Source organism: Rhinolophus hipposideros (assembly GCF_964194185.1).
Source record: "Rhinolophus hipposideros genome assembly, chromosome: 4".
Taxonomy (NCBI): Eukaryota; Metazoa; Chordata; class Mammalia; order Chiroptera; family Rhinolophidae; genus Rhinolophus; species Rhinolophus hipposideros.
This window is the reverse complement of record NC_138050.1, coordinates 45617259-45625540: the sequence shown is the minus strand read 5'-3', so window position 1 is coordinate 45625540 and position 8282 is coordinate 45617259. Positions and strand designations below refer to the sequence as shown.

The window sequence follows — 8282 nt, the reverse complement described above, 5'->3', positions numbered from 1 at the left end:
TTCCCCTCCACATTGCGTGAAGCCTGTTGTTTTGTTTTTTTCCGGAGCAGGTACCAGCGATTTGCAACTGCTGTAGCCCTCTGCTCGCTGCTTTTTCTGTAGCACTGTTGAATCAAAACACATCTTTTAAACGTGCATTTTAGCCCCATTAGTCGCTAATCAACAGTTCTTACTTTGAACTGTCTTTTATGCTTTTCTAGGAGCTTTGGCCTTTGAGGTCCCTACAGCATCATAAAGTAGATTATGAAGGAATTATTCCAATTTCAGTGGACAAAATCTAAATTTAGTGGGGAGGGAGGGTAACAGTGGATGAAAGCTTCCTTGGCGCTTCCTTAACGTTAGGAGCTTAACTGCCTTTGCAACTCCCGTCACAGATCACAGGGGCTTGTGCACTTCGTTGCCCCCTGGCTGGGCTAAGTTCCCTGAGGGTAGGGACTGCGTCTTCCCTTCAGCATCTGGGGTGCGTAGGTGCTCAGTAAAAACAGACCGAAGGCACAGAGGGACCAGGATCCAGGCTTTGTGTCTCCTCCTCTAAGGGCCTCATGTCCCCAGCCTTCCATCGTTCAGCAGCATCGCTGGAGCATTTTAAATTCAGCCACTGAAATTATCTTCTTTGCAGAAGAGAAAGAGTCCACTTAATTATAGCCTTCAGTAAATGAAAAGCTTTTACACAGGGCGATGGCAAGTTGGTGGTGTTAGATTTAGGACACAGGACAAAGGAAAGTGTAGGTTTCCCAGGCATGGCTGCTTGGGGGATTCTCTTGGGATTCACCCAGGGTTTGTTCTGGGTGAGTTTGTGTCGGGAAGTTTCAGCATATATGGTTAAGCCCACTAGTGTGGCCTCTCCTCTCCCCACCCTGTTACTGCAAGACCCCCTTCAAACCTCCAGTTGGCCAATCTCCTGATTGATCCTACCAGAACTTGTTAAGTGATACAACTCAGCTGGGCGTGCTTAATAAATGTTTGTCTTATAGTTGAGTGAATGAGTAAGAGAAATGGAAACACTGGGGTTTATCAGCCCAAGAAATGAGGCTTAGCCTGAAGCGTAAAGGGTTTAAATTAGTTATAATTTAATAATTTCCTGACTATTAAACTTGGGAATGAACTGTGAGCGGAAGTTGTGAGATTTTGTTCTCAGGAGGTTTTGTACCAGGCCTAAATTATTTAGTTGTGTTCCTGCCTAGAGGCAGGGCGTGGATTTCAGTAAATTGTGTGTGCTGCTTGTGGGGCTAATTGTGTAGTGCTCTGATGTGGTCTGAAGCCAACCTCCAGGTATGTTGGTTCTGGGGCCTCTTGTGAGGGGCTCTGGTGCAGGCCCATGTCACACACTGTGACTAGGTGGGGATTACCTAGTAGGAGCTCCAAAGTGATCCCTGGTTTTTTGATGCCTGTGTTAAACCAGGATTTACTTGTGGTAGACCATGCTTCAAACCGAGGATGGCTGCCACCAGTACCAGGCCTGGGGTAGTGCCTCAAAAAGCCAGGACACCCCAAGGCCTGCTGCCAATTGCCACTTTCCTTAAGGTTTAGCTACTGATAAAGTCTCAATGTGATATGCGAGTTGGGTGAGGCAGGGTCTCAGGGTGTCACTAGAGTGGGAACATTTGTAATCACCAGGTTAGTGTAAATTCTGGTTTGGTGCCAGTGCTGAGCCTGGAGCTACTCAGCAAAAGTCTCAGAGCACAGCGAGGCCAGTTGCTTTCCACCTGGGGCCTGAGGACTATAATAGTTTTCCAAGAAAGAGTGCAATGTGGGGGCGGGGCAGGGATGAGAGGGGGCTGGCTGCTTCCAGAGAACGTACCTCTGGGGTTGGGGGCATTGGGTGGGGTGGGGCCCCGTGAGTCAGCAGGGTGGAGTGAGCAGAGTTCACCAACCAATCAAATTCAGATTTGGCCATGTGGGGGCGGGCTCAACACAGGAAAGATGGCGCTTGCCTGTCAGCTGCAAGGGAGAAGAACCCCACACAGGGAAAATGGCAACAGTCCTCCAGCCCTTGCTTCACAGCCACACATCTCAGTCTGCTCCCCTCTGATGCCTTGAGTCACCGTTCCTCTGCAGGAGTCCAAGGTGAGTGCCTGTGAGTAAATGAGTTTGTGTGTGGGCCGTTTAAGAGGACATCTGGGTTTCCTGCAGCCTTCCATCCCACCTGGATGGTTGGAAGCCCCACTGTTTTTTCATAGCCAGATGTTATGGGGGCTCCTCTTCCCGGTACCAGTACTGAGTCTGGGGATCCTGGAATGGGGCTGAGGTCCTTTGCTCCTCTGGGGTGAACCTCCACGGCTGAGATATCCCTGCCAATTTTCATTCACCACAGGGAGGTTTGGGATCAGCCCATTTCGAGTCTCTGCTCCTCCTACCAGTCTCGATGCAGTTTCTTTATATACTTAGTTGTAGAACTGTTTAGGTTGACTTCAAATGGTTCTCCAGGTTGATTGTTCTCTAATTTAGTTGTAACTTCCCCCCCTTCTTTCGCCCCTGACTCCGGTTCAAGCCGTTGTTTCTGTCTAGTTGTGTAAGGCACAGCTCCCTGGCCTATGCTGGTATTATGAGCCTTGCGTTCCCCACCGGCTGAGTCAGTCGTTTGCCGGTCATTGGTTGGCTGCTCACAGCAGCTGACGGCAGCCTTTGCTGGTTGCTGGCCCCTCACGCTGGCTGCCGGCCACTCACACAGGCCACCAGCTGCTCACGGAGGCAAATGGTAGCCGGTGGCAGCACTCAGCAGCCTGCAGTGGCACACAGCAGCCACAGCAGCAGACAATGGCTGCTGGCCACTCACGTAGGCACACGGTAGCCCGTGGCAGCTTAAGCCAACCTCTGGCTGCTCACTGCAGCCCAGCTCCAGGGAAAGCTGTTGTTCAAAATCTTAGCTGTAGAGGGCAGAGCTCACTGGCCCATGTGGGAATCCAACTGGCAACCTTGGTGTTAGGAGCATAGCGCTCCAACCACCTGAGCCACCAGGCTGGCCCTAGTTGTAATTTTAATGTGTTCATGGAAGGAAGCAGGCACAGTGTTTATCTACTCTGCCATCTTGGGTCTCTTCTGTCTGAAAATCCCTTTCTTAAGAGACCTCTGATTGTTTTGACTCAGTATCTAAAGTTTGTTTAACAACAGTGTTTAAAAATCCAGTCTTAGAAAACTTGCACTATAGTGGCTAAGCACAGATATTCCACAGTCAGACTGCCTGGGTTTAAATCATGCCTCCCCCCATTCTTTATTAGCTGTGTGACCTTGGGAAAGTGACTTAATCTATATGTTTCTGCATATGTAGAATGGGGTTAATAACAATAGTATGAACCATATAGAACTGTTGTGAGGTTTAAATGACTGATCAAGAAAAGCACATATAACGTTTGGCACATTTTAAGTGTTCAATGTATTAGCTGTTGCTGGTTTAAATAGTAGAGTCCCTGAATGTGCTCTTACCTGTTTGTGGATTCAGATTATTAATGTGACATAAGGTGAGAGAAGGATAAACTTAAAGTTATGTGGTATTGGGTAGTAGGCAAATGGAGGCTTATCAGAAGAAGAGATAAGAGACTCTGAAATTATACTTCAATAGATATTTACAATACAGATACCATGAAGTATTATTAAGTGCTGTCTATGTAACAGGCCCTATGCCTTTCTCATTTTACATAATCTTCTGGTCAGCCCTTTGAGTTCAACTTCATTTTAGAGGAGGAAGTTGAAGATTAGAGAAGTTAAGGGTTGTCCAAGATCACAAAGCTTGTAAATTGCAAAGGCAGAATTCATTTTTTCTTTATAGTAAGGTAATTAGGAAATAGTGATTCAATTTACACACGTGTGCGTGCACACACACACACACACACACACTTAAGGTATTTATTTTACATGTAACCTTTTAGGAATGTAGACCAATGGTCAGAAATTGTGAAACTTTAAATTGGGCCAGTTCATTTTACAGTTATAGATTGAAGCAGGATTAAAAAAATATTCCCGTCATAGCCATCCACATCTCCCTGTCTCTGGATTGCTGCTGTTTAGTTCTCCAGCAAGCTAATTGTTGGTGAGAGTGCCACTCCAAAGAAAGAAGAGATCCCTTCTTTCACAATTAGAGCCCTTTTTATTAATAACTGGGTTAGCACCAAAGGAACTAGGCAATTTTAAAAATGTTCAGCTTCATTTATATCACAAGATTTGATTTTTCTTCTTTACTTTATGCCCTATACAATGAATAGAGGTCATCCTTTAGGACACTTAATCCTAGTAGGATTTTGATGACGTTGGGAGAAGAGGAGTGAAGAAGTATATTATATCCTTCATTAATAAGAGGGTTACTTAGAACTTTCCCCTCTTGCTTTCAGTTGGAAAAATCAGAATTGGTGCCTTCAAACAACAAAAGGATATTTGCTTGGGACTAATGATGTTTCTTCAAGAGAGTTCCATAGAGGGATCAAAGAGGAATCACGAAAAAAAATGGAGTTGGATGTTAGTTGGAAGTCAGCTACTCATTTTGTGATTATGTTTTCACAGCCTTGAGGTATAATTGACATACAATGAAGTGCATATAAAGTGTACAATTTGATGTTTTGACATATATATACACACACCTGTGAAACTATGACCACAATCAAGATAATGAATACATGCATCAGACCGCCATATTTCCTCATGCCCCTTTGTAATCTCTCCCTTCCACTCCTCTCCATGGTTTGTCCCCTCATTCATGGTCCGTCTCCTCATTTCCAAGCAACAACAGATGTGCTTGTCACTATAGATCAGTTTGCATTTTGTAGAATTTTATGCAAATGGAATCATACAATATATACCTTTTTTGTGGGGGAGGCTGTCTGGCTTTTTTTTTCTCTCCAGCAGCTAGTTATTTGGAGGTTCATTCATGTTGAGTATATCAACAGTTCATTCCTTTTTATTGCTGCGTAATATTCCATTGTACAGCTATACAACAATTTGTTTACCTATTCGTCTGTTGATGGACATATACATTGCTGCCTATGATTTTAATGCAACCCATTTATTTTACTCACGGAGAAACAGAGCAACGGGGAAGAAGTTTCCAGAGAGAGGACTTGGTCAAGGTCCACAGTACATTTGGGGAATGATGAGAAAGCAGCCTGCTACCTTGGGAGACTGTGCCAAGAGGCTTGACAGTTTGAGGTGTGGCCTGGCCTGTTTTGCCTGGGATGACCATTCTTTTGACATATTTGAATCCATAATAATGTTAGGAAGTGAAAAAAAATTGTATAGCACTTTGCACATAATTATGTATACATCTCTATATCATTGCTAGACTCCTTTTTTGTCGTAAAGAGATACCCTATCTATTTGGTATGTGAGCCACTTTCCATTCTAGGCCAGTCTTTTTCCAACTGTATTCTTAGTCTCATTCTTCCTCTCTCCTCAGGGACCTAGAGCCTTTAATTATCTCCTTACTCTGAATCTCGTACAAGGCTCCCTCCAGTCCACTCCTTTCAAAACCACTCTGTTGATCCTGTGTGTAAGCCTCTAGTTCTCACCTGCTTTGTCTCCTTCCTTTCAAGTAAAGCTCTTGAAAAAGTTCCCTACTGTTTTGTCTCTACTTCCTCAATTTCCATCCCCTTGTTTTCAGTCCTTCAGTCCCTTTCTTTGCTGCACTTGGTACTGTTGACCGACCCCTTATTGCTAAACCTCCCTACCCTGGCATCTATGAATGCCCCTGTCACGCCTGGTTTTCCTCTGTCACGCCAGAAGATCCTCCTACTTGTCTCAATGTTCCCTTTGTAGTCTTCGTCCTGAGCTCATCCTCACCTGTTCCGCAGAACGCTATGACCTGCTGTTCTCTCTCTCCCTTCTCTTTCTGGAAGGTCTCTTGTACTCTCAATATTCTAATTATGTGCTTGTTGATGACTCTTCCAAATGCATAGCAGTAGCCAGACCAGAATGCCCTCTCTTTGGATGTTGGATGGGGACAAACCAGTCATGACTCAAGTTGAACTCCCAGTCCCCCTCAAACATACTTCTCCCATTAAAGTCATCACCATGCCCTCAACCATCCAAGCCAGACATTCATTTGGCTTCTATCTTAATCTGCCCTATCATTTAGTTGTGTGGTTCTAAATTATTCTTTGACCCTGTACCCTCCTCTCTGCACGTTGTCCCAGTTCAGGGCTTTTTTATTTTTCACATGGATTCTCATAAGAATCTAATGTTGGTGATCTCCTTACTCCAGTTTGTAGCTTATAAATCAGTGCACCTTCCACACTGTGCCCATGTGATTTTTCTGGTTAAAAACCCAATAATAGGTTCCCTACAGAAAAAACTTCAAATCTCTTATCTTGTCATACAAGATCTTTAAGATGTGATCTCCTAAGTACACCTCCAGCTTTTATGATATTATTCTGTTGTTTTTTGTGTGTTTTACTAGAGCAATTCTTACTCATCCTTTAAGACCACTTTAAATACTTTTTCTCTGTGTTTTCACAGCATTCTGTGCATTCTTCTTGTATGGCACTTGAATATACTGAAATATTCTGGTTATATGTCAGTACTTCTTACAAGAATGTAAGCTCCTAGAGGGTGGGGCCTTCATTTTATTCATCTTTGTGTCTTCCACCACCACTCTGTGGGGTGTAACGTAATTCCTAGTACATAATTGGTACTCAGTAAGTGCTTGTGAAACAAGCACTCAGTACGTGCTTGTTGAACATCACATGACCCTTTAGGATGTAAAATGTGCTTTCAGTTATATTAGCTCATTTCACCTTCATAATAATCCATGAAGATAGTTTCACTATAAGCCCATTTTACAAATAAGGACATGCAGGCTAGAGGATTAAGTCACTTCTTCAAGGTCATGGGCAGATCATCTGATTGTCAGTCCGATATTTCTCCCTGACTACCCAGTCTTCCCCCAAGGAGCCATAATGTTGTACTGCCCGCTGATTTGTGAATTTGTGAGTTTGGAAAATGTCAATGTGTCAGGACAGAAATTTAGTTTAATAAATTGAATATCTACTAGCTATAAGGCACAATCCTGAGTGATGAAAGCATAGAGGAAGAGAGAGACCACTTGAATCTGTTAAGGTTCTGTAGCAGGGTTTCTCACTATTAATATTTCCACTATTAATATTTTAGGTTGGATAATTGTGTGTGTGTGTGTGTGTGTGTGTGTGTGTCGGGCCGGGGTGAAGCCACCCTGTGTACTGTAGGATGTTTAGCAACATCTCTGGCCTCTATCCCTAGCTGCCAGTAGCAACCCCATCCCCACCCTGGCTTCCTACACATCCTCAATTTTGATAATCAAATATGTCTCTAAACATTGCCAATGTCCCTAGGAAGGTGTGTGTTTGTGTGACAAAACTGCCCCCAGCTGAGAATCACTGTTGTATAGCAAGACTTAAAAAGCAAGGATTGGGATTGAGAAAGCAAGAAGATTTCAAGGCATCCCAAAGTATGACAGATGTTATATCAGTGTAGCTCCGTATGGGCAGAGAGAGTCAGGGTTGGAGAGAATGGAGGGAAAGGCTATGAGTTTGGGTGTACGGAGGTAGAGGAGTTCTGGAGGAAGATGGAAGATGAGGGGCAGTATTGCTGGATGAATTCCTGGAGAACCTATGGCAATTAAAAATCACTGGCTATGAGATGGGAAAGGTAGAAGCATTTATGAGTATATTTGGAATGTAGATTTCAGCTCATCCTACTGACCCGAATACCAAAGAGGAAAATTACTTGTTCTTCAGAAGAGCAGACTCGGGAGAGGCCCGGTTGTAAATCCTAGAGGGGAGGACTTTAACGCCACTTAGAAATCAGGCCTGAGACACCCGTAATGTTTGTCAGTCCACATTTTACTGTTCTTAAGGAAGTGTGCAGGGTGTGGGGGATGAAATATGGCAGGTATTTGATTTAAAAAGCCTGCACAGATTTAATGTCCTGATAAAATGTATTAAATCTTTTAAGGTTTTAATGAATCTAGTATGTGTTTCATAAATCAAGAACTCTGCTAAGCCGTCTCCTGGTTTAATAAGAGTAAACTAGGAAATTGCTCTGAGCAGAAGCAAAATACATTTATATCACATTGAAAAGTAATAGATTTTTAAGCTGAGGGGGTCTTTCTGGGCCTTTTAAGCTGTTTGCTTATTACATTGCTCCAACTCCTTCAAATATTAAACCCCAGGCAAACACGTGCTTAACCGTATCAAGATGTGAGTTAGCACAAAGGTAAAGATTATTTGTAAGAGAGCAGAAAACAAAGCCAGTATTTCCTTACCCTGAGACCTTGGACCAAGTTGATTTCTGCACCGAAACCTGGCTTATGTGTATCTAGA

At 43.6% G+C, this 8282-nt stretch overlaps 1 long non-coding RNA gene across 4 annotated transcripts in view; it reads left to right on the top strand.

The window, feature by feature from the left end:
* LOC308496387 overlaps positions 1-8282 on the top strand; it is a 51202-nt gene that overhangs the window by 21964 nt on the left and 20956 nt on the right. For 2 of the 4 annotated variants that reach the window (XR_013993180.1, XR_013993181.1), the window contains exons 4-5: positions 1919-2067; positions 4326-4803. This is a non-coding gene — a long non-coding RNA (uncharacterized lncRNA). Of the gene's footprint in view, positions 1-1918; positions 2068-4325; positions 4804-8282 lie in introns of those variants that run through there. The other 2 variants (XR_013993178.1, XR_013993179.1) reach the window with 1 other exon arrangement.